This window comes from Podarcis filfolensis, assembly GCF_964270895.1.
Source record: "Podarcis filfolensis genome assembly, chromosome: 10".
Lineage (NCBI taxonomy): Eukaryota > Metazoa > Chordata > Lepidosauria > Squamata > Lacertidae > Podarcis > Podarcis filfolensis.
Genome location: NC_139612.1, coordinates 11,413,148 through 11,436,122, shown reverse-complemented (window position 1 = coordinate 11,436,122; position 22,975 = coordinate 11,413,148).

Here is a 22,975-nt window from a genome sequence, read left to right as displayed (position 1 = left end):
ATTTGGGGAGACAAAGTTGTTGGGCTTTTTGGGGGAGCCAGAGTTGTGGAGCCTACAGCTTGCATGCCTGCAGCTGAGGGGGAGCCGGCGGGTGGACAATTTTGGCACCGGGAAGCCCACGCTTGCCAAAGCCACAGCATTTCTCGCAGACGTTGAGTGCCGCACAGCATTTTCTCACCCCCCTCAGAGGTGACACCTGGGGCAACCCACACCCACCACACCCACCTTGCTTCGCCTCTGCTTTCCACTAGAAAAATGCAAACTATGCTGCTGATAGTAGTGTGACTCATGCAACACATTGGTGATTAATATACCGTGGTACCTCAGGTTACATATGCTTCAGGTTACATACGCTTCAGGTTACATACTAGGCTAACCCAGAAATAGTGCTTCAGGTTAAGAACTTTGCTTCAGGTTGGGAACAGAAATCGTGCTCCAGCGACGCGGCAGCAGCAGCAGGCCCCATTAACTAAAGTGGTGCTTCAGGTTAAGTAAGGACCTCCGGAACGAATTAAGTACTTAACCCGAGGTACCACTGTACACAGAAGAATAATTAGACATACTTTGTCAACCTTCTGAGAAAAATACAAAACATTAAACAAAGCCACAGAGACTTGCGAAGTACCCAGCCTAAAATGAACTTATAATATCTGGTTTCAATAGATTTTTCAAATGCTTAACTCAGTCTTTTAGATAAGTTCATGAAGATACCCACAAAAGGTAAAAGTTCGGTGTTATTCACAATACTGAGAGATGCTAGTGGAGTTGTAGATAGATATTAATAATATTAATAAAGTAGTAGACAATGAAGTTGTAGATGACAGGCTGCCGGCGTTTTGCACCTGTTTCGCCCTGGCACTCCAAGTAATCAAGATGATGCTGTTTGCCCCGGATGGAGCCCTTTTACTGGGGTTTGCAGGTAGCACACTCCCAAGATAGTTTTCTGGGCTTCTTCAGTGGTCTAATCTCAAAATCTTGACACATATATTGATATTCAATTTTTTAGAGAATACTGTTTCTTGGCTTAAGAGACTGATTTGCTAGCATGAGCCGAGAAAGTTCAAATCTATCAAGTCTCAGTCCAACCTACTTCACAACATTATTGTGAAGCTACAAACCTCACTTTGAGCTTTTGGAGAAGGGGTAGGTCACAAATGCTGTGAATAGAAACAATGCAATGCCTTGGTGCTACGTTTTGTATGCTTGTTTTTTCTCTGGGTGCTTGGAGCAATTGCCTAGGTTGGGTTTAATGGGAGACATTATGGATTCTTAAACGATAGTTTAGCATCAAAATGCAAACCGCAATTATAGCATTGAATGCATTAACATTCTGTTTATTTTAAGAAGACACATTAAGCTGACTGGAAGTTGCAAACTAAAAGATCCATTTGGGAAGCGCCGCACAACTGCTTGCTTTAATTTTAAGAACGTGAAGGTTACTGTTCTGTGAAGAGAGCTGCTAGACCAGCAAAACACCAGAGTTGTGGTAACATATCTTTTTAACCTTCTGGGAAACTGATGACAGGATTGTAATGGATTGGGATACTTTACAGAATTTGCAATCATAAATAACGTGAGAAACATCCATTGCATCTTAAAAACAAGGTGGTGGTTTTCTTTTCCTTTTTTTTCTCTTTTCCCCAGCAATATAATTGGCTTGGAGGATTTTAGGAGCCACATTGCCCTCCCCATTTTAGAAACCGTCAAAACACCACATGCATTTTATTTCATTCCATGCTGTAAGCATAGGAGAAATGGCAAGAACTGGCATTACACTCAGCTCATTTGAGTCCTTATTGTATTGTATTCATGCACAGTGAATTAACAGCCATGCAATATCCCCATAAAAGCATCCCAGCCTCCCGTCTCACCACCCACCACTTCCCTTGGGCTAGGAGAAATATTGTACAGACCAGTGCTATGAGTAGGGATGCAAGAATGCATCCTATCCCATTCTATCTGTATTTCTCGTTGTAGCATTGTTTCCATTCCATAGGCAGTTGTTCTTCCACCAAAAACTATGGTGTTCATCTCACTGTGAGCTGTGATGAAATTACATAATTTGCATAGTCCATCACCAATTTAATTGCAAAGGAAACACAATGGAAATGGGGGCAGTTAATGTATTCAATTGCATATCATTTGCAGACTGGAAGCATCAAAACAATGAACATTGATTGATTTCACTGGATAAACTTCTGTTCTGGACATGGGATGAATAAGCAGATATTGACAATTTCCATCCCGCCCCCCCAATTCTCCAGCATTCCTGCCCCCAAATGGTACATTTATCCATGTTAAGAAACTCGTTTAGCCACCACCATCAGAACAGAATCTGAAGCAATATCTATCTAATCATCGTAATAATAATAATAATAATAATAATAATAATAATAATAATAATATGTCGCCTATCTGGTTGGGTTTCCCCAGCCACTCTGGGCAGCAGCAGAGCAACCTGATTGGGCGCCTGGGGTGGCACACATGCCCTGCACACAGGGGTAAGGCCAGCTGCCCACGGGCTGGGGCCAGCCGGGTCAGGACACTCCCGGGGCATCTGAGGAGTCTGCCTGCCTCCTTCCAGTCAGCGGCCCTACAGCTGAGGGGGAGGTGGCGGGCAGACCGGTTGGGCAGCGCAGAGCCTGTGGGCTCCCAAGCCAATGCGTCACTCCCAGGAGAGATGCATAGCTCGGGCGCGCTGCAGGCCCCACGGTGAGTACTGCCTGGCATTTTGTCACCCCCCCCCTCAGTGGTGACACCTGGGATGACCTGCCCCCACCACACCCTCTTCCTCCTCCACTGACTCTGAGCGGCTTACAGCACATATAAAAACACAACAAAACTTCATGCACACGAAAGCTCATACCAAGAACTAACTTAGTTGGTCTTTAAGGTGCTACTGGAAGGAAAAAATTTTTGTGTGTTTTTTCAAATATTAAAGAACAGAATATCCTATACAAGCAACAAACAAACCAATAAACCAACACAAACTAATAATAACAATAATATTGATAGCAACAATAATAAACAGTTTACCATTACAGTGGTTAAGAACTTAATTCATTCTGAAGGTCCGTTCTTAACCTGAAACTGTTCTTAACTTGAGGTACCACTTTAGCTAATGGGGCTTCCCGCTGCCGCCACGCAATTTCTGTTCTCATCCTGAAGCAAAGTTCTTGACCTGAGGTACTATTTCTGGGTTAGCGGAGTCTATAACCTGAAGCGTCTGTAACCCGAGGTACCATTGTACCCCCCAACTAAACATTTAACCAACACCAACCTGACAAAAAGAAAAACAGAGGAACCAAAATTAGAAGCATTTAAAACATTTTAGCCAGTTGCCCCAACCCAAGAGTTCTTCCAGCAATGTCCCTCCAGCCCCCCAGGAGCCTCTTTTAGCTGTTCAAGGTGAATCTGGGCCCCGCCCCCTAGGCCAGGTGGAAATGTGCCTTGCATCAGGGAGCCGTTTTCCTTCCACCACTCAGGCTGCTGCAATCCCACATTTACACCCCACCCTTCTTCCCAAAGTTACCCATGTCAGGAAACACATCAGCATAAAGAAATGCAATATGAAATAAAAAACACAGACCATATTTGAAATGTTTTGAAGGTTGCCAAGGAGAGAAACTTTCAGCCATCAAATGCCTGGGTCAACAGGAATGCTTCATCCTGAAAGTTAATAAAGAGAGGGGCAGAAAGACACCTCACCAGGGAGGACATTCCACAAACGTAGTCACAAATCAGCGGACAACTTATTTTAAATTCAAAAATAGCTTCCTTGTGGCATGGGCAGCGACAGCTTCCAAAAGGGCCTATGTATCCTATGCTTCCAGGGGCTGCTGCAAGAACTCAGGTACAGTAAATGTCTCGGAGCTGGCACAAAGTCATAACTGATTCCTTTCACATCTGCCTCGGGACTTGACCTGATTTCCAAAGTTCAATGGCCTCACTGTTGCAGCAAGGCTGCTGTCCCCTGTTTTCCTTCCTCTCTTTCTTCCTGCAGTCATGCACTGCAGAAAGGGGTGTTTGCACAGTTTTAGCAGGACAATGACAGCTCTTTACCGGCAATCTCGAAGGCCATCGGAACAGCCTTGCTCCGACTGGTGGATTAAGAAGAAACAAAAAGAAAACGCCTTTCTGTTTTAGGGGCAGTTAATGAAATTTTAATGGCACTTGGGATGGGACTGGCCCAGCCAGCATCAGCCTCTTCATTTATAATAAATACTGCAAACTGAAACAAAACACCACATACGATCCGGAGCCTGCAGCGTGGTTCATGCTAAAGGTACAGTTGAATTCCCCAGCTCACAACCTGGCAGCCCTGTTTGTGTGAAGGGAAGTGTGAGAAGAAAGGGAGCCCGCCCTTTGGCTGCCAATGTTTGTTGTTGTTGTTTTGCAAAGAGTTCCTCCACCTTGTCATACAATTCTTTAGTATGCTATTTTACCTTTTTTAATGCAAAAGCACAACACACATATCTATCTGCTGACTTGCAGGATATCTTCAGGAGAGAGAAGAGGCTAAAGGACCGCCTCTCCTGGCATGCCCCGCGGAGGACCTTAAGGCCCACAAAGGACAACATTTTGGAGGTCCCAGGTCGCAAGGTGATTAGATTGGTTACAACTAGGGCCAGGGCCTTTTCAGTACTGGCCCCAACGTGGTGGAACGCTCTGTCACAAGAGACTAGGGCCATGCGGGACTTGACATCTTTCTGCAGGGCCTGCAAGACAGAGCTGTTCCACCTGGCCTTTGGTTTGGACTCAGTCTGACCCTTATGTTTCCCTCCCCTTATGGTTTTGATTTATGGGCTACTTTTAAAATGAGGCTGCATTTTAAATTGCATTTTAACCTGTATTTTAAATTGGGCTCCCCCCCCCCTATTATATTTTTACTGGTGTTATCTGCCCTGAGCCCAGCTCTGGCTGGGGAGGGCGGAGTATAAAAAAAAAATTATTATTATTAATATTATTATTATTATTATTATTATTATTATTATTATTAAGGTGTAAACCAGGCTTCCGCAAACTCAGCCCTCCAGATGTTTTTGGCCTACATCTCCCATGATCCCTAGCTAGCAGGACCAGTGGCCAGGGATGATGGACACTGTAGTCTGAAAACATCTGGAGGGCCAAGTTTGAGGAAGCCTGGTGTAAACCCTACACAAATCCAGAGTGGAGTCCCTATGATGCTTAGATGGCGCTTTATATTCCTCCTTCCGGCAACTCCTGCAGCCAGGCTGGTGCCAAACATATTGCTCTGCTTTCCTTTGGACAGCTTCAGTGAGACTGAGAGGGGGGACTTGTCGTCTGGGCAGCCCAGGACCTTTGTACACACTGTTCAGGCTTGCATCCTGCGGAGGTCATTGTGTGCTGCTGACACAGGGGTTTGACTTCACCCCTGGAGGCACACTCCATTGTCTTTCACCCTGTGGAACGCCCTCCCATCAGATGTCAAAGAGATAAACAACTACCTGACGTTTCAAAGACATCTGAAGGCAGCCCTGTTAATGATTGATGCTTTAATGTATTTTTAATCTCTGTTGGAAGCCGCCCAGAGTGGCTAGGGAAACCCAACCAGATGGGTTGGGTACAAATAAATTATTATTATTATTATTATTATTATTATTATTATTATTATTATTATATTTTATATTTCAAGACAGGCAGATGCCACCAATATAGAGCGAAAGCTCGTCAATCGTATGATTGCAATCCAGAAACATCTGCACATGGAAGAGTTATGAAGTAAACATGAAGGGGAAGGACTAAACTGCTACCGTTCCTGTCAAAAGAATCAGGGTGAGACATCATAACTCCCCTTGCATGACAGAACTGGTGGATGGAAGATGGTGCTATATCTTCCCTGCCTGCAGGGAGCCTGTGATCTTTCAGTTGCTGTTGCACTAAAACTCTCACCTACAAGTGGGATGTATTTGCTGCCTGCATTGAAATGTAAGTAAACCATTTCATTTATCTTTAAAAAAGAAAAGAAAAGAAAGAAATCTCACCTTCCATGACCATCAGCCATGCTGGCTGGGACTGATGGTCATTTTAATCCAACAGCAACTGGTGGGCCACAGGCCTCCCTTCCCTACTGTAAAAGGTTGTTCTCTAAAAGTGCTTCTCCCAGGTTAATTTTAACCCTGCCTTATCCACCCCAGCCATCTAAGAAAAGCTCTCTGCCTGGAGGGAAGGTCAGCAGAGGCAAAATATTTCTAGGAGGGAAGGATTTGCAGGAGAGACTTGGGAACCACAATGTGGGGGGGGGATCAATTCTGTGAGCCCCAATTCTGTGGCCTATTAAATCTCCATTTGTTTTCACCATTGCACATGGAGATTTGGGGGTGTGCATGTTCCGAGGTCATGGGCAGTTCAGCAAATATCATCAACTGAGAGCCTTTGTGCATAGAGGAATGTGGTTGCCTCCTATAAGCAAGGTGTCATGGGATTTGAGTTTCTTTGTTTTTGACCCCATGACATTGATTCCACCTCTGAACCACTTAAGTGAAGAAGTGCTGCTAATATTGATTGGACATCATTTTCGACGTGGGCATACTATTAAACATTTGTCTTCATTTCTTGAGTTTCATTATCAGACCTCATTTTTGCCTTCAATAACCCCCCCCCCCGCCGCCTTTGTAGATTTATGAAGCAATGAAGAATTCTCCGAGGACATTATTTTAAACTGTTACTCATAAGTAATTAAGTTGCAGGGCAGAAATCATTTTAATTGCATTTTAGCCCACCCTTTAGACCAAAGATTAATGTTTTCTACCTCCTGAGGTTTTCTCTGATGTTGTTTCTCAACAACACCTCAATTATCTTTATCCATGTCCCAATACTTAAGCTTGAGCCACTGATTAAGTTTTAAATTTTAATAAAGATGTGTGTGTGTGTTGGCAGTTTTGTAGTATTCTCCTTTGAGGGTTTTTAGTGTTTCAAACATATTATATTTTTTTATTCTTCCAGCAGCCCTATGAGGTAGGTCAGTATTATTATTTCAATACTGATGATTTTGTACAAAAAGTATAAAACTATTAGAAGAAATAAAGAATACCAGAGTTGTTGCAGCAGAATGCCAGAGCTGGACCTTTTCAGAGTAGAAATAAATTCTCACCAGCACAAGAAATGAATTTTAAACTTTATTGCAAACAGTCTTGAAAGTGTTACAAATAAGCCATACATGATACAAAGTAACACATTGCTCTTAAGGAAGGAAGCAATGTGGTCCTGTCTTCCTTGTCCTTAACACAATCCAAGAATTTTCCTCTCTCTGGTCCCAAAGAGAGATATCCTAAGCAGTTTGCTGGTATCATGTTCACGGAGCTTAGCCACTACTACTGCTGCTACTGCTGCTGCTGGGTCCATCCATGATAAAGAAGCTTAGATCTCAAGTTTCACCTTCCTGCACACATTTCCTAAAGACTGAAACAGAAACATCTAACTCTTCTGCATTTGCCAGAGTGAAATTTCTCATACCTAATACAAACTTTTCTACTTTGCAAATACAAACCTGTACATTAGTTTTCTTTTCTTTTTTCAAACTTCAATGCATATAATCATTACATTTGTTGCATATTAAATTTGTATCTTTAAAAAAGACCAAAAGTGAATATTTTTTTGTGTGTGTGTTTAAGGAAGAAAGTTAAGTTTCTGCTTTTAAAAAGCCTAAGTATCTTTACATATGGTTTATCTAGGCCTGTCTGATGAAATTGTAGTTGAGGCAGATAGACATATATGTTAATATAAACACATGATCATACACAAAACAAGAAAATGCACAGAGCATCCACTGTATTGCAGTTGCATTTTATTTTATTTTTTATCTGTCCTCTGTGTAAATTTGCATTTTATCACAGTAAGTTATCTGCATAGAAATAATGTTTATTTTCGATATATGTGAAAAACAGTAGGCTATTTGCAACTTTCACATAAAGTTTGTGTTGAAGGTTGCTGTGTATAGAACAATCCTGTATTGTGTAAATGGGTCACCAAACAGAAAATGTTACATTCCCGAGACAGCTAGGTATAAAAGCTGTTGGCACTCTGACTAATGCTGCAACATGAACAAAAAAACAACACCAGGAAAAAGAATTTCCCCAAGCACATACTTCTTTCCACCAAACAGAAAAGTGTGTGTGTGTGTGTGTGTGTGTGTGTGTGTAACTGGGATTCAGTGAGAGACCATTTTGGCCATTTATAGGTAAGCTATATTCTGTATCTTTTGCTTGCTCCAAATGGCATGTTAAATAAAAATCATCATATTTGTGTCCCAAAGCCATTTCCAGTTAAGTCAATATGCAAGCGGGAGAAGAAAATCCAAGGAGCCGAAAACAAAAATGTTAATTAAAAACACCGGAATCGTGCAACGCTCCTTACAGTGTAGTCCGATGGAAGTATACTCAGGGGCAAACCCCACCAAGCACAATGGGGCTTATCCTCAGGGAAGTATGTCTAGGACTGCAGCTTTAGTTCAATGGGGGGGGTGGAGAGACAGCAAATTTTCTTTTTAATAACTAGGGTGATTGCAGGAGCATCAAATAACTGTGCAATCTAGTGCAGAAGCAAGCCCCATTCAGTGCAACAAAGCTTGCTCCCATCCCAGGTAAGCAGGTAAAGGATTGCAGCCTGATGTCTCTTTATCACTTTGCAAAGCACGTTGTCAGAAAGAGCTCAGAGCTCAGGAGAGCTATTGCAGCAATGGAGCTGGGGAGAGGGAACGAACGTCGTCGTCCTGGCTATATTAAGCCATGTGCATTACTTAGCCTTGTGGGTAAGAGGCAGAGCTTGAAATGGGATAAAGATAGAACCACAAGAGCCTGGGTCCTCATTTCCCTAAGGGTATTACTTAGAGAGTAAGAGAGAGAAAGAGTGAGCAGTGATGTGGAGCATTTGGGAGCTAATATTCCTGCTTCTAGCTAAAGAAGAACATCTAACTGGGGGCTGGGAGCCCTGCATTGCCTAATTATAGAACAGTGTTGCATTGCCTCCAGACACCCCTGTTAAGCAAGGCGAAAGCCGGCAGGGTTATTTATATTTTCTCTGCTTGTTCATGAAGCCATCATTTTTCAGGTGGTTTTACTGTAAGTGAACTGTAAAAAATCCAGCCTGTGTTGAAACTTGGCAAGCAAACCATTCAGCCAAAAGCTATTTGTTTACTCTCATTCAAAAGATTTCTTCTTTCTCTTTCCTTTATTATTATTAGTATTATATCTCTCGGCCACATTATAAGCTCTGAAAAAAAGGAACACTTCCTTTTGGACGTTTCACAGCACGTTTTCCTTGACAAGCAACTGGTCCGTAAATTGATCTGAAATCCTTTTGGTTACGGAGTAGAATGACTCTGGAGGAAAGAAAAGAGAATGAAATCTGTTTATGAAATTCAAGTTGAGACTGTGCCAGTGCAGTGGTGTACCAGAAGTTCTCAGTTCCCAGGGGAGGGACATTTCAATTTTCCTTCTTAATTACTTCCCTCTTCTGCGTAAAACATCTCTAGGCTTCTGCTATCTATTCCTCACCAATAGCTCATGTAGTGACAGCACTGGAGAGGCTACTGAGAAACGAATCTCAGAAGTTCATCACTGCCCCATGCACAACCTCCCAAATTGGGGTGTCCCTATTTAATCGGGACAGTTTAGGGGTAAGGCACTATATTCCCCACACTCCCTGGTCATTAGTTGGATGTTACCATTAAAAAGTAGAGACATCACCTTGCCAACAAAGGTCCGTATAGTAAAAGCTATGGTTTTCCCAGTAGTGATGTATTGAAGTGAGAGCTGGACCATAAAGGAGGCTGAATGCCGAAGAATTGATGCTTTTGAATTATGGTGCTGGGGGAGACTCTTGAGAGTCCTATGGACTGCAAGAAGAACAAACCTATCCATTCTTAAGGAAATCAGCCCTGAGTGCTCACTGGAAGGACAGATCCTGAAACTGAGACTCCAATACTCATGAGAAGAGAAGACTCCCTGGAAAAGACCCTGATGTTGGGAAAGATGGAGGGCACAAGAAGAAGGGGACGACAGAGGGCGAGATGGTTGGACAGTGTTCTCGAAGCTACCAGCATGAGTCTGACCAAACTGCGGGAGGCAGTGGAAGACAGAAGTGCCTGGCGTGCTCTGGTCCAGGGGGTCACGAAGAGTTGGACACGACTAAACGACTAAACAACAACAACAAACCATGAATGCCTGTGGCAGGGTCCATTGATATCAGAAAGAATGAGAACCAAAAAAAAAAAGGGGGAGGCATATATTTTAATCCCTAAAGTTCAAAAAGTCAAGTGAAACAGTGTCTGATGACCCTTTAAGTCCCCTAGTGATGGAGAAGGCTGGTGAAATGAGATGGTGGAAAGAAGGCAAAATGGCCTAATTTTGACTGGGCATGAGCTTAAACCGCCTTGTACCATATGACTGTTGAATATTCTCTCTGTGTGTTATTTGTTCCAGAAACAGAGAAGAACAGAGAAGAGGTTTCCAGAAGCAGCAGAAGGCTGAGATTGTGTTGTCTATGCAAGGACGTTTTCTGTGGGAACTGTGCAGTGGACATGCGCAGTGTGACAGGAAGTACTGATAACGCTTCTGTATAACTTCTTGTAACTTGTTGTGAATCACTTGCACCTTGCGGTGAGAGAAGCAGAGAGAGGGTCTTGGACTCTTGCTGGATTCTAGGCATGCCTTGACCACAGCAGTGGTGGATGTCTGTACAGTGGTACCTCGGGTTAAGAACTTAATTCGTTCTGGAGGTCCATTCTTAATCTGAAACTGTTCTTAACCTGAGGTACCACTTTAGCTAATGGGGTATCCCGCAGCTGCCCCGCTGCCACCACACAATTTCTGTTCTCATCCTGAAGCAAAGTTCTTAACCTGAGGTACTATTTCTGGGTTAGCGGAGTCTGTAACCTGAAACATCTGTAACCTGAAGCATCTGTAACCCGAGGTACCACTGTATATTTTTGCTACCAATATGCTTTTATGCCTGTCAAATAAACCTCTTTTTTTTTAACATCTTTGATAGTTGGTTGTTGCTTCGGATCTGTCAGATTTGTTTTGCTTCATTGTCAGGGTTTATTTGGGTGGTTTTTGTAAAAAAAATGTACACCCTTTATATGTCTTTATTGAAAGTGCAGTCCATATTTTTTTTTAAAAAAATATGAAATAAAATAATACATGAATTAATTAATTTGGATCCCATTCAAATGGACCCCAAGTTAATTCATTTGAGTAAGCTCCATTACGAATCAGGCCGAGGGAAATTCACTTTTGCTTTTCCCTTTCTATTGTTCTACTGATTTCAGTAAGCATCTAAGCCAAGCAGGGGTACCATAGTCTCAAATAGACTGTTGCCACTTCTGGTAATGCCGAATGGAGATTGTGTCCAATAAATCAAGTGCAGCTGATTTATTAGGGCAAATTGCATTTGCATAATTCACCCAATTTTCATATATATTCTATGTAAATTGAACACGCACAGTTTCTAGCTTATAGAAATAAAGGTGTCCGCACAAACTCCTTGAAAAAGCTAAACAAAGGCCCGCTAATGTGCTACAAGATGGATCTCCTTCTGTTTATTGATCTATGAATTCAGAACCAATTCATTCTCAACTCGCCAACATTTTTCATATCTTTCTTTTTTAAGAACAAAAGATGGAATGGCCCTTAATCAACGACAGGGTTGTTTCATCTATTACTACTGGAAATAGATTAACAAGGATCTGACATATTTTACTGGGTCATAGAAATGCTGAATGCTGTACTATTTATTTTAGATGGCTCACTTATGCCCTGAAAAGCAAGCTAGATGCCTCCCATCAATACACCATACCAATAACACAGCACACTGTCTCCCGGATCCCATCACCTCTGATAATTGATCACGCTGACTGGGGTTGATGGGTTCCAGGGTTCAATCACATCTGGAGGTCACCATGTTGGCTAGTACGCCATTAAGGTGTTTCAAACTTAAGTATTTGTGTGGGGTTGAGGGTGGTACATTTCTGTACAATGGTACCTCGGGTTATAGATGCTTCAGGTTACAGGCGCTTTAGGTTACTGACTCCGCTAACCCAGAAATAGTACCTCAGGTTAAGCACTTTGCTTCAGGATGAGAACAGAAATTGTGTGTTGGCGGCAGGAGGCCCCATTAGCTAAAGTGGTACCTCAGGTTAAGTACAGTTTCAGGTTAAGAATGGACCTCCAGAACGAATTAAGTTCTTAACCCAAGGTTGGTACTTGAGCATTTTGTCCATGTTATGTTTCAGAGTGAATTTACCTGTTTTTTAGCCCAGTACTTGCATCAAAACATGCATTTGTGGATTATTCTTCAGTTCACCGAACCTTTCTGATGCACATTTCAACGACTCTTATTTTACAAGGTCCCCCCAAGGGCTAACTTAAAAAATATATATTAAAAAGATTTTTAGCAACTTGGCAACGTTTAGCAACTACAAAGTGCAATGCCTGCTGCGTGCATTGAAAATGCGTCTGAAATTGCTTCTGGAAACAAGATGCATCATGACATTCCAGACATGGATAGCTCAGTTGGTTAGAACATCGTGTTGATAAGGACAAGGTTTGCAGGTTCGAGCCTTGTATGTCCAAAGACACATTCCAGCAAGGCAACGCATTTGAGGCAGGCAGTGAGTGGGGCCAATGAGAAGTGTGGCTTAGAAAGCAACATAGTCCCAAGGGCCAGAGGGAGAGATGTGTGAAGGGCTACATTTTGCTCCCAGGCCTTCAGTTCCCCACCCCAGGGTATTAGTCTGGTAAAGCCTCTCCTCCTCCCAGAGGGGAGGGGTGTGAGCGGGAGACGATTTCTGCATCATGCAGGGGGCGTTTGCCCCCTGCTTCAACTCCAGGGCTGGCGTGCCACACCCCTCCCCAGTTGGGCATCCAGTAGGGAGGCTTGGTGGGGGTGTGGCTTATCGCTCAAATGCGGCCGCGCCAGCCATCCCCGGCATTGCACACACATTTTCTTCGAGTAAAGGAATCCAGCGGTCGTGGATCCTGTCCGATGCCCGTGTAGCGGGGCGCCATGGCACGACCCTCAGTGACATCAGGAGAGAGCCTATAGTTGTATTAGCATCTTGGAAGAAATTTAAAGATTATCTACAGAAACATTGTAAAATTAATGAATGTCAAAATGATGTCGGAATGAAATGAAGCGGTTTTAGCAACAATGTTAAAAAGGAATATGTAAAAAAAGGATTGTTAATAGATGAAAATATAAAGTTATAATATGTTAAGATAAAGAATTAAGATAAAAACAAAGAGGGAAAGGATTTGCTGAATTAACCATTCGAAATGGAATACAAAAAAGGGAGGTGTGAGGAGGTCAGGGAAACAAGTAAATGAAAGGCAAGACGTTGAAAGATGGATTTATTTTTAATTGTTTCTTTTTTTCTTTTTTTATTCTGTATTTTGTATTTTTTGTTTTCGTTTTTCTATTTTCTTATCACTTTTGTAACTTCTTTTGAAATTTTAATAAAATATCATTTTAAAAAATATATATATAGTTGTATTAGCATCAACAGGCTCCACCTACTGGTGGTTAACCCCTCCTCAGACTCACCCCTCTACGAGTGGGTGGAGTCTAAAGTTCCGTGGTCCAATGCCTAAGCCAATACCTTCTCACATGCTGTAATCAATAAAGTTGTGGCCTTTTCCTTACCCGTTAACCTTACATACTGTGTCCTCGTGTCTTTATTCCCCAAGCGGGGATCGGGTCCTCGAATCACAAGTGCAAATCAGGTTGTGTCACTTAGAAATGATGATCAAACCAGCTCTCTCAGCATCCCCACACACCCATCAAGCCCTCATTTTTATGGACACTATTGAGTTGTTCCCTGGTTCCCATGAAAGATGGCTGTTGGCTTCACTTGGTTTCAGTAGACAGACTTGAAGCAACGTTTGGCTCTGGCAAATGATTGATGGTCGGTATTACTCACCTACCTGTGTGTATCTTCACGATTCAATTATAAGAACCTGAGATATTTTTTCGTCTGCGCTTGTGAGATCCTTATGTCAAAACACCTGAAATGTCACCCATTAACTTGTTTTGTTTCTGACTTTTTCCTTCCAATTTCAGAGAAGTGCACTGAAAAGGAACCAATGCCGTCTTCTTTTCCAATGCCGTCACTGTGAGTTAGGATACAGGGAAGATCCCCTCCCTGGGAAACCAGACAAAGAGGAGAGTCGACCCTCAAATATGTGAAATATTTCATGCAAGGAACCAAACTTAAGCCAGCCTCTATTCTATCGAACCGAGTGTTTGAGAAGCACTGGCTGCAAAATGAGACTAATTGCCTAATATTTATTCAGACATTATATGGAGGCAAAGAAGCAGTGAGTCTGAAATCTTAGATTACTGGGTAAATGAATAATCATACCAGCATAAGCCATTGAGTAAACCAGGATGTCAATTCAGCTTCAAAGCATACTGATCTCAACAGAACGGGGATACTGGATTTGTGAAGCCTAAATATAGAAAATCTCAGTCTGGATCAGACCCCCTGCGCTATGTAAAAAAGCAAACAAACATGTAGTTTGACCTATTGTTCTGCATTTTTTCTTTCTACAAATGCCTACTGCTAAAAAGGCTGGCATTTTAAAAAAAGAACTCAGGAAAATACTAGGTTTCTTCAGTCCCATGTATCACTGTGCATAAACGCTTATAGGATTGGGGGGGTGGCATTTGTCACATAGGCTCTGGGGGTGGTGCATGGCATTTGTCGCATGCCACAGCTGTGACTGGTCCTGGGAGACCGCCATCTTCCTGAGCAGCCAGGGGAGAAGATGGCCTACCTGGGGCCACCCACTTCTGACCACGCCAGACCTTCCAGGTGGGGTGGGCCTTGTCCATGAGGCCAATCAAGGATAGGGGGCATAGGAGCTGTGCCCAGTCTGCCCCTGGGGTATTTAAGGGGGTGACTAGCTGTAGGCCACCCTCTTTACTGATCATCACCCACCCAGTCTGTGAGGGGTCTGTCCAGCGGAGGAGCAGGCAAAGTTGCTTATGACCCTTGCTATGGTTTAGGGACGCGGATGGCACTGTGGGTTAAACCGCAGAAACTAGGACTTGCAGATCAGAAGGTCGGCGGTTCAAATCCCCACGAAGGGGTGAGCTCCTGTTGCTCAGTCCCTGCTCCTGCCAACCTAGCAGTTCGAAAGCACATCAAAGTGCAAGTAGATAAATAGGTACCACTCTGGTGGGAAGGTAAACGGCATTTCCGTGGTCTGGTTCACCAGAAGCGGCTTAGTCATGACCACATGACCCGGAAGCTGTATGCCGGCTCCCTCGGCCAATTAAGCAAGAGTCGGTCACGATAAAACCCCAGAGTCGGTCACAACTGGACCTAATGGTCCGGAGTCCCTTTACCTTTACCTATGGTTTACCCTAGGCATAGGCAAACTCAGCCCTTCAGATGTTTTGGGACTACAATTCCCATCATCCCTGACCACTGGTCCTGTTAACTAGGGATGATGGGAGTTGTAGTCCCAAAACATCTGGAGGGCCGAGTTTGCCTATGCCTGGTTTACTCGATTGTCATATTCAGGGCCAGGGATCCTCCCCCCCCCGTAAGCCAATTGGCTTGCTTACAGGGTTTTGCCTACCCCATGGCAACTGTCACAATTTTGGTGGATAAGGCATTGGGCTTGATCCTTAGTTGCGGAGGTACTTCATTAGTTGGGTCCAGGACAGAGTTGATACCGCTGGGTCCCTGTGAGGTAGCATGAAGGCTGCCTGATGTTGGGTACATGCCCAAAACCTTTTCCAGACCTACTCTTACCTGTAATGCAGCCTATGTCAACCCAATACCAGTCTTCTGTGTTCATTCTTTTGGTCCTCCTTGCCCAGACGCAGACATCATTCACCTGTGGCAGTAATGTACCATTCATCATCTGTTTTTACAAAGAGGCAGCCATAATTTATATAATGTACATTTGAGGTTCATATTCAATATCACTTAACACAGCTTCATTACTCCTCGTGCCCTTAACCACCCCTGTGCTTATTAATGAACCTTTGTTTCTGCCTACAGTTTTCTGAGTCAGAATGACCTATTTACCTTGCTCCAACATAAGCAAGTAATTCTACCACACAGACAGTTTTAATGCTTAATCTTCTTTTTATGGATATACTGCAATTTGTATCTGAAACAATTTGGTTGCATTGTTTATGTTGAACTCCAGAGCAATTGCCCACAGCCCATAGAAAATGCACAATGCCTTGTTCACAAGTTTGCATTTTGAGTACTCAGTGTACCACGTGAGTAACAAAACAATTGATTTTATTTCACCATGCCAATGCATGCTTATGCCTGAAGTCAGAATTCGACTTTCATTAGTAGTTGTGTGAATGGAACCAGAAAGTGGCATTTATCCCAGATAAATTAAATCTGTGTACAAGGGTCTTTAGTCTCATGTATGCAGTTTCACTGAGGACTAATCTATGTCCTCACTGAAAGCTTCACTTAATTGTGTCTAGTTTTAGTCATCTGGTTCATTTGCTGGTCAAAATACCAATTTCTTCTCCTGAAATCCATTATAAGTCGTTAAGAGAGAACTTCCCTGTAATAGTGAAGCTTTATGCTGATAAGTGTTTGTGCAAGTCAAGCAATGGCGAAGCCCTTTCTCCTGCTGCAGAAAATTTGCATGTTGAACATAGAATCATAGAGTTAAGGGACCCCAAGGATCATCATAGTCCAACCCCGTACAGTGCAGGAATCTCAGCTAAAGCATCCATGACAGATGGCTGTCCATCCTCTGCTTAAAAACCTCCAAGGAAGGAGAGTCCACAACCTCCTGAGGGAGACTGTTCCACTGTCAAGGAGCTCTTCCTGTCAGAAAGTTCTTCCTGATGTTTAGTCAGTGAGACTGACCCAGAAACCCCAGGGGGTGCACTATTCTGCGGCTAGACTCCTTATGGGGTCCTCACCATGGGATCACGTTCACCCAGTGCTATACCAACTGCACTGGCTCCCGGCGGAGTACAGGATCAGGTTTAAGGTGCTGGTTTTAACCTTTAATGCCCTAAACGGCCTAGGACCCTCATACCTACGGGACCGCCTCTCCTGGTATGTCCCATGGAGGAACTTACAGTCTTCAAATAAAAACGTCTTGGAGATCCTGGGCCACAGGGAGGTTAGGCTGGCCTCAACCAGAGCCAGGGCTTTTTTAGCAGTGGCCCCGATCTGGTGGAACGCTCTGTCACAAGAGACTAGGGCCCTGTGGGACTTGACATCTTTCCGCAGGGCCTGCAAGACAGAGCTGTTCCACCAGGCCTTTGGCCAAGGCACAGTCTGACCCCCTCTCTCCTTTTGTAATCCTCATAGAACTCTAGCCCAATGGTTGCCATTAATTTGACTCAGAATTGATTTTAGAATGAATTGATTTCAATTTCAATTAATTGATTGTGATTTTATGTAAACTGTGTTATTTTTACTGTTGTTAGCTGCTCTGAGCCCGGCTTTGGCTGGGGAGGGCAGGATATAATTTTTTTTTTAAAAAAAAATTATTATTATTATTAGTTGGAATCTCCTTTCTTGTAACTTGAAGCCATTGGTTTAAGTCCTTCCCTTCCAGAGCAGTTGAAAACAAGCTTGTTCTCTTTTCCATGTGAGAGACCTTAAGATATTTGTAGATGGTTATCATATCTCTCAGTCTCCTCTTTTCCAGGCTAAACATACCTAGCTCCTTCAAGAGCTCTTTGTAAGGTTTGGTTTACATCAAGCCTAAGATTCTAGGTTGCTACGGAGACATGAAAAACAAATGATAGGACAGACCAGTGACTTTCCCCAAAAAATGACGATTTTGTGTGTTCCCAAGTTCCTAAAGTATCAAGCTTTCAGCACTACATCTGGCGATGGCACTGATAAACTTCTATCACCTCTAGGCCAAGGACCACCAAAGGCCTCTGACGTATGGGACAAGAGGCGACAAAGGAAAATCAATACATTCCTGTCTGCTAAATTTTATGAATGCTATATTCTCATGTATCACATTGCACCTATAATGATTTAGTAATCTGCAAACTAGGGCTAGGCTGCTATCTAATTAAAGGGATTATTCTTCTATTAATTTCAGTTTCAAATTCAATTAACTTTAATGGGTACTATCCTCATGCATCAATTAGTGATCAGACCCTAAAGGTGTATGAAAGGCAAGAAAACAGAAACATTGTCACTGCTACTGTACAGTGGAGGCCCTAAGATTACAAATTGCATGGTTTACAACATGTAAATCAGCCATTTTTATTTTCTGCATGTCCTTTACCATTGCATCCTGCATGGAACTTCTGCTTTCGTTGCCCTGCTGCTAGTCCTATCATCTTTATAATGAACCATGATTATTTCTGACAGCTTTCTGTCAGAAAGAACATCATGGGCCTCATGACTTTTGTTTATCCCTTCTCCGAAACAATCAAGTCATTCTACCATGGACAAACAGTCAATTCAAAGAATCCATCTTAATGCTTATTCTACTTTTATACACACTCAAATCCTACCTTGCTTAATTTGATTTCAAGAGTAATTTCTCACAGGCCTGAGAAGGTAGAGGTTGCTACAGATTTGCTTTCAGCTTGCTATGAATATGGTTATCCTTTTGGGTTTGCCTTGAAGCAATGTTGAATTCCAGTCTGGCTCTGGTAATTGGGAAATGGGTAACAAAGTCATATAAGGTTTCCAGATTTCTCTGACATGCAGCCAATTCTTGTACATCAGCCCCTCTTCTCAGGGGTGTGTGGAATGTCACTCTTGAACTCTCATTTTCCCCATCTTACTATATGCCGATGACACAGTCATCTTGTCCTGCACAAGGGTTGGCTTGAAGTGGCTTCTGTGCCACTGCCAGGAATATTGTATTTGACATGAACACACCAGCTCCCAGTATAAGCTCACAGCTGGCTGCAGAATACAGTCAGGAACAGGGAGGCTGGGCTTTCATGCCGGCACCGGAGAACCTGCAGCTGCCAGCGTTGACTCCCCCTGACCTTGGTGGCTGGGCTGATAAGGGAGGAATGGAGAGTAGGCTGGAACACAGCCAAAGCTCCCTGGAAGCCCAAACAGGCGGAGAAAGAAACAGAGACAGCTTTTCGGAATAGGAAGGGGCTGCAGCTGACCAAATAAGTCCGAGGCATGGGTGGATAGGAAGGCTGCTAGACAGGAAGCAAAATAAGAAACGTAAAGGTCAAAGGTTCAATCTCTTCTATTGACACAGGAAGAACTCCTCAGAAGGGTCAACTGAGTGATGGGGGCTGGAGGCTTGCTTGAGCCGTCCAGAGATAATTGCTTGTTTTTTGCAATACAGTCATACCTCGTGTTGCGTCCGCTTCATGTTGCGTCTTTTCGTGTTACGTCCCGCGGCAACTCACTTTTTAAAAAACTATAAACTTCAGCAAACAGTGAAATGCAAAAACACAAATAATGCTAATATAGGAGGGAAATCCTGTGATATTTCATCATTGTTTCTGAATGCATTTTTTAAATTAAACAAATTACTGAAATAAACAGTGAGCCATTCAAGATGAAATTTGGATATTGTTGGCATCAGTGGCCAAACTCCCATTGTATCCAGTAGTGTTAGCATTTGACTCACAGTTTATGCTGTATTTTTTTTTTAACCTGGTTATGAAATAGGCTTAAATTGACAATAATATGTTACTTCATGCTTCAGAAGCTTTGGAACTGGGAATATAAAAGGCTGGATATTGTCTCATTGGTATAATCATGTGGACATTGAGGCTTTCTGTGACCTTGGAAGCAATTTACCAGATCACAAAAGAAAAGCATTTTTCTCTCTATATAATAAAAGTGTAAGAATGTCATTGGAAGATTTGTAACGCCGTATCGCAACACTATATTTGAATGAAGTCAGGAAAGGAGTGGGTGGCAAAAGTGAAGGCAGGTTGTACAACAGCAGTAACCATGGAATAGGAGCAATACAGGAGAGACACTGAGAGGGGGAATGTAGTGACTTCAAGCAATGGCAGGTGTTTTGAGTAAAGCAGCAGGAAATTGCTGTGAAGAAAATGGTGGTTTTAAACAACGGCAGAGGTTTCAGTCAAGCAGGGATGGCAGAATATTGAGAGAGAGAAAGTGGTCATTTCATACAGAGGTATGAAAAAAGCAAAGATGGAGTGACATAGTGCTATCGGGCATCTGGTCACACAATGGGAGTCTCCTTCCTTTGGTCCCTCCTGCATCTCCCCACCCCCTCAAGGGGGAAAAAATGCACTGGATGGTAGGGGAATCTCTGGAGCAAATTTCAGGAGGCACATTCACTGCTGTAAGTGTAGACAAGGGAAACCAGAAATCCTTCTGCACAAGTGGATTTCCAGAAAGTAGGTGTGATGGCCTGGGAATCTGATTCAGAGGCTGAACCTGAGTAATCCCAGCCTGCACAGGAGTCCCCGCCTCCAGGGCCGGCTGAGCAGGGGCTTGAATCTGAAGGGCCGTCACTTGTGCTGGATCCTCAGGAGCAGACACCAGCTGAGTCTGCTCTGGCCCCTGAGGTGATGGAGGACCCATTGCCTGCAGGTGCTCCTCTCCCAGCCCTGTCAGGGGAAGGTGAGGTTGCCTCTGGGTCCAGTAACCCTCCAGCCTCTCCCGAGCTGCAGAGGCTCAGGGCAGAGAGGCGGAGGGAACTAAGTTCCCACAGGAGGAGTGCTTGCCTCCAGGCCAGGGGAGACGAGTCACCTGTGGACCGGGGCCACCCTATGCCTCGGAGGAGATAAAGGTCAGCCTGCCCAGTCCCAGGTTGCGAGAGCAACATCGTTGGTAACCTGTTCCTGCCGGCACCCTGACCTGCTCTCCTGAGTTCCTGACCACGCCCGACTCCTCGCTTTGGACCTCACTTCGCCCTGACAGCCTCCTTACCTTCGACCTAGGACTGGACTTAGACCATGCCGCACGGTAAACCCCCCCCCCCCGGGACCGGCACAGTAGGTGGGCATTATTGGATGCTGCCCAAGGATTCTGTTTGAATGCAAAGTGTAAAAAATAAATAAAAAATAAACCATCACCACTGCCGACACCATGATGCACCATGTGCTTATACAAAGAGCAAATGAGAACACTATTTCAGTGTCATCCAATGAAGCGGCAGCCATTACAGGCCCATGCTGAAGAATATGCTGGCAGACTGCCCCAAGAGAAGAATTTTGTTCTTGATATAGATACCGTGGCTGTGGTTGTCCGATTAATTTTATGCACACAGCTCCTTGACATAAATACGCTCTCAGGCATATGAAAGCTTTTAGCAAAAGACTGGCATGCAGATGGCAGACTTTGAAATTACAGATACATTACCTGAGTTGGGATGAAGCTTTGATACACTCTGTTGAAAAAGGTAATGAATTTTTAAAAAGATTTTGGAACGTGGGTAGAGGACAGTACAGTCAATTTATCAGTATCCCTGGCTTTTTAGAAATCACCAAGTGCTGTTGTTATTCAAATGTGATCTTCATTTTCCTATTTACAGCAGACAGACTGCGGAAAGGAACATAGATTATTTCAGCACTATCTCTTTATGATGTAAGTTTTTTTCCACATTTGTCCACTTAATTTTAAAAATTGTGTTCTTTGACAGCGGAAGTCTTTTCATTTGTGTCCATACCACTTATTTCACCTCTTACCTGCATACTTGCAAATATATCTGCTATGGAAAAAAAAAGTGTGGTAATGTTGTAGTTACTATGTTTTTCAACCTCCCATGTCTGGGCAAAATTTGGGAGAGAATCACTGTTTCTCGATTGCAGCACTGGCTAGCAGGAAATAACCTCCTTGACAAATAACCATCCTGAGTGCTGTTGTTTTTAAGGAATCCATTCGCATAACAGAACAGAACCTGCTATGGTTACAGCTTATAATGATTTATTAATGCAGTCTGACTTGGCCTGTTCAAGCATTTTAATTCTGCTTGATATGAGTGCCACTTTTGACACTGTTGATTATAACATTCTGCTTGATCGTTTGTGAAATTATGTAGGCTGAGCTCAAGCTGCTTTGAGTTAATGTCAATCTTATTTCCAAACAGATGTCGATCTATGCCATCACAAATTTTATTTCTGGCTGCTCCATCCCCCAAGTCTTTAACAGGAATTTGTGGCTTTTTTGTATGTCATCAGGCACTTAACACTCTTTTTGCGCATGATCAAAAACATCCATCATGCAACCTTAACCTTTACCAGCTTGACTGCTCATGTGACTGTAACAGTGATGTTCCTCTTGCATAGGGTAGATGTTCCTCTCTTTGAACCATATGGTTTCTATGTGCTCTATAGTTGCAACTAGTTCTGTTTTTTTCTAGGAAAAGGTGCCAGAAATCACCACAAACACCTCCCTTGTTCTCGTATAATGGCAACGGCGTCCAACCTGAGAGGTGCCAGAACGGAGTTCAGGTGAGTTCGGGCTGAAAAAAGCTTAAAGTGGTAGAAATTATTTTCAGCAAGGTAATTCTCAGAGCAGAGATGGGTCAATATGCCAGTTTTGTTTCTCTGAGTTCCTTATCTTTCCAATATTAGGTTAAGTTTCCCTCATTACCCAATCAGTGTGCAATTTTGTTATTTAGAAAATTCACCAGCATTTTAGTGTGAATTTCCCCTAATGTATGTGGGGTTTTTTGCAAAGTAATTTACATAATATATGCTATCTTTTCATTCTATGTTATTTTTGCAGATATTGGCATTTTAATACACACTTTACCCTAGTGTATGCATTTTCGTGCACATTGCTTGGCTGAACTGCGCTGCAGAAGTCAGAAAAGTACAAAATTCAAAGGATGACTGTGTTCCAGTTTTCACATTGTTTTGGAAAGGGCGAAAAAGGTGTAGCAGTGCTCAGCCAGGACTAAGCAAGGTGCTGTTGATATTTTCTTGTGAAACAGGAATCAAGCTAGCATGTGAGGAGTTAAACTTTTTTTATTATTCATTAAACAGTAGAGTAGGCAAGCACATTTTCCTTGAGGTCAACAGACAGGGATGT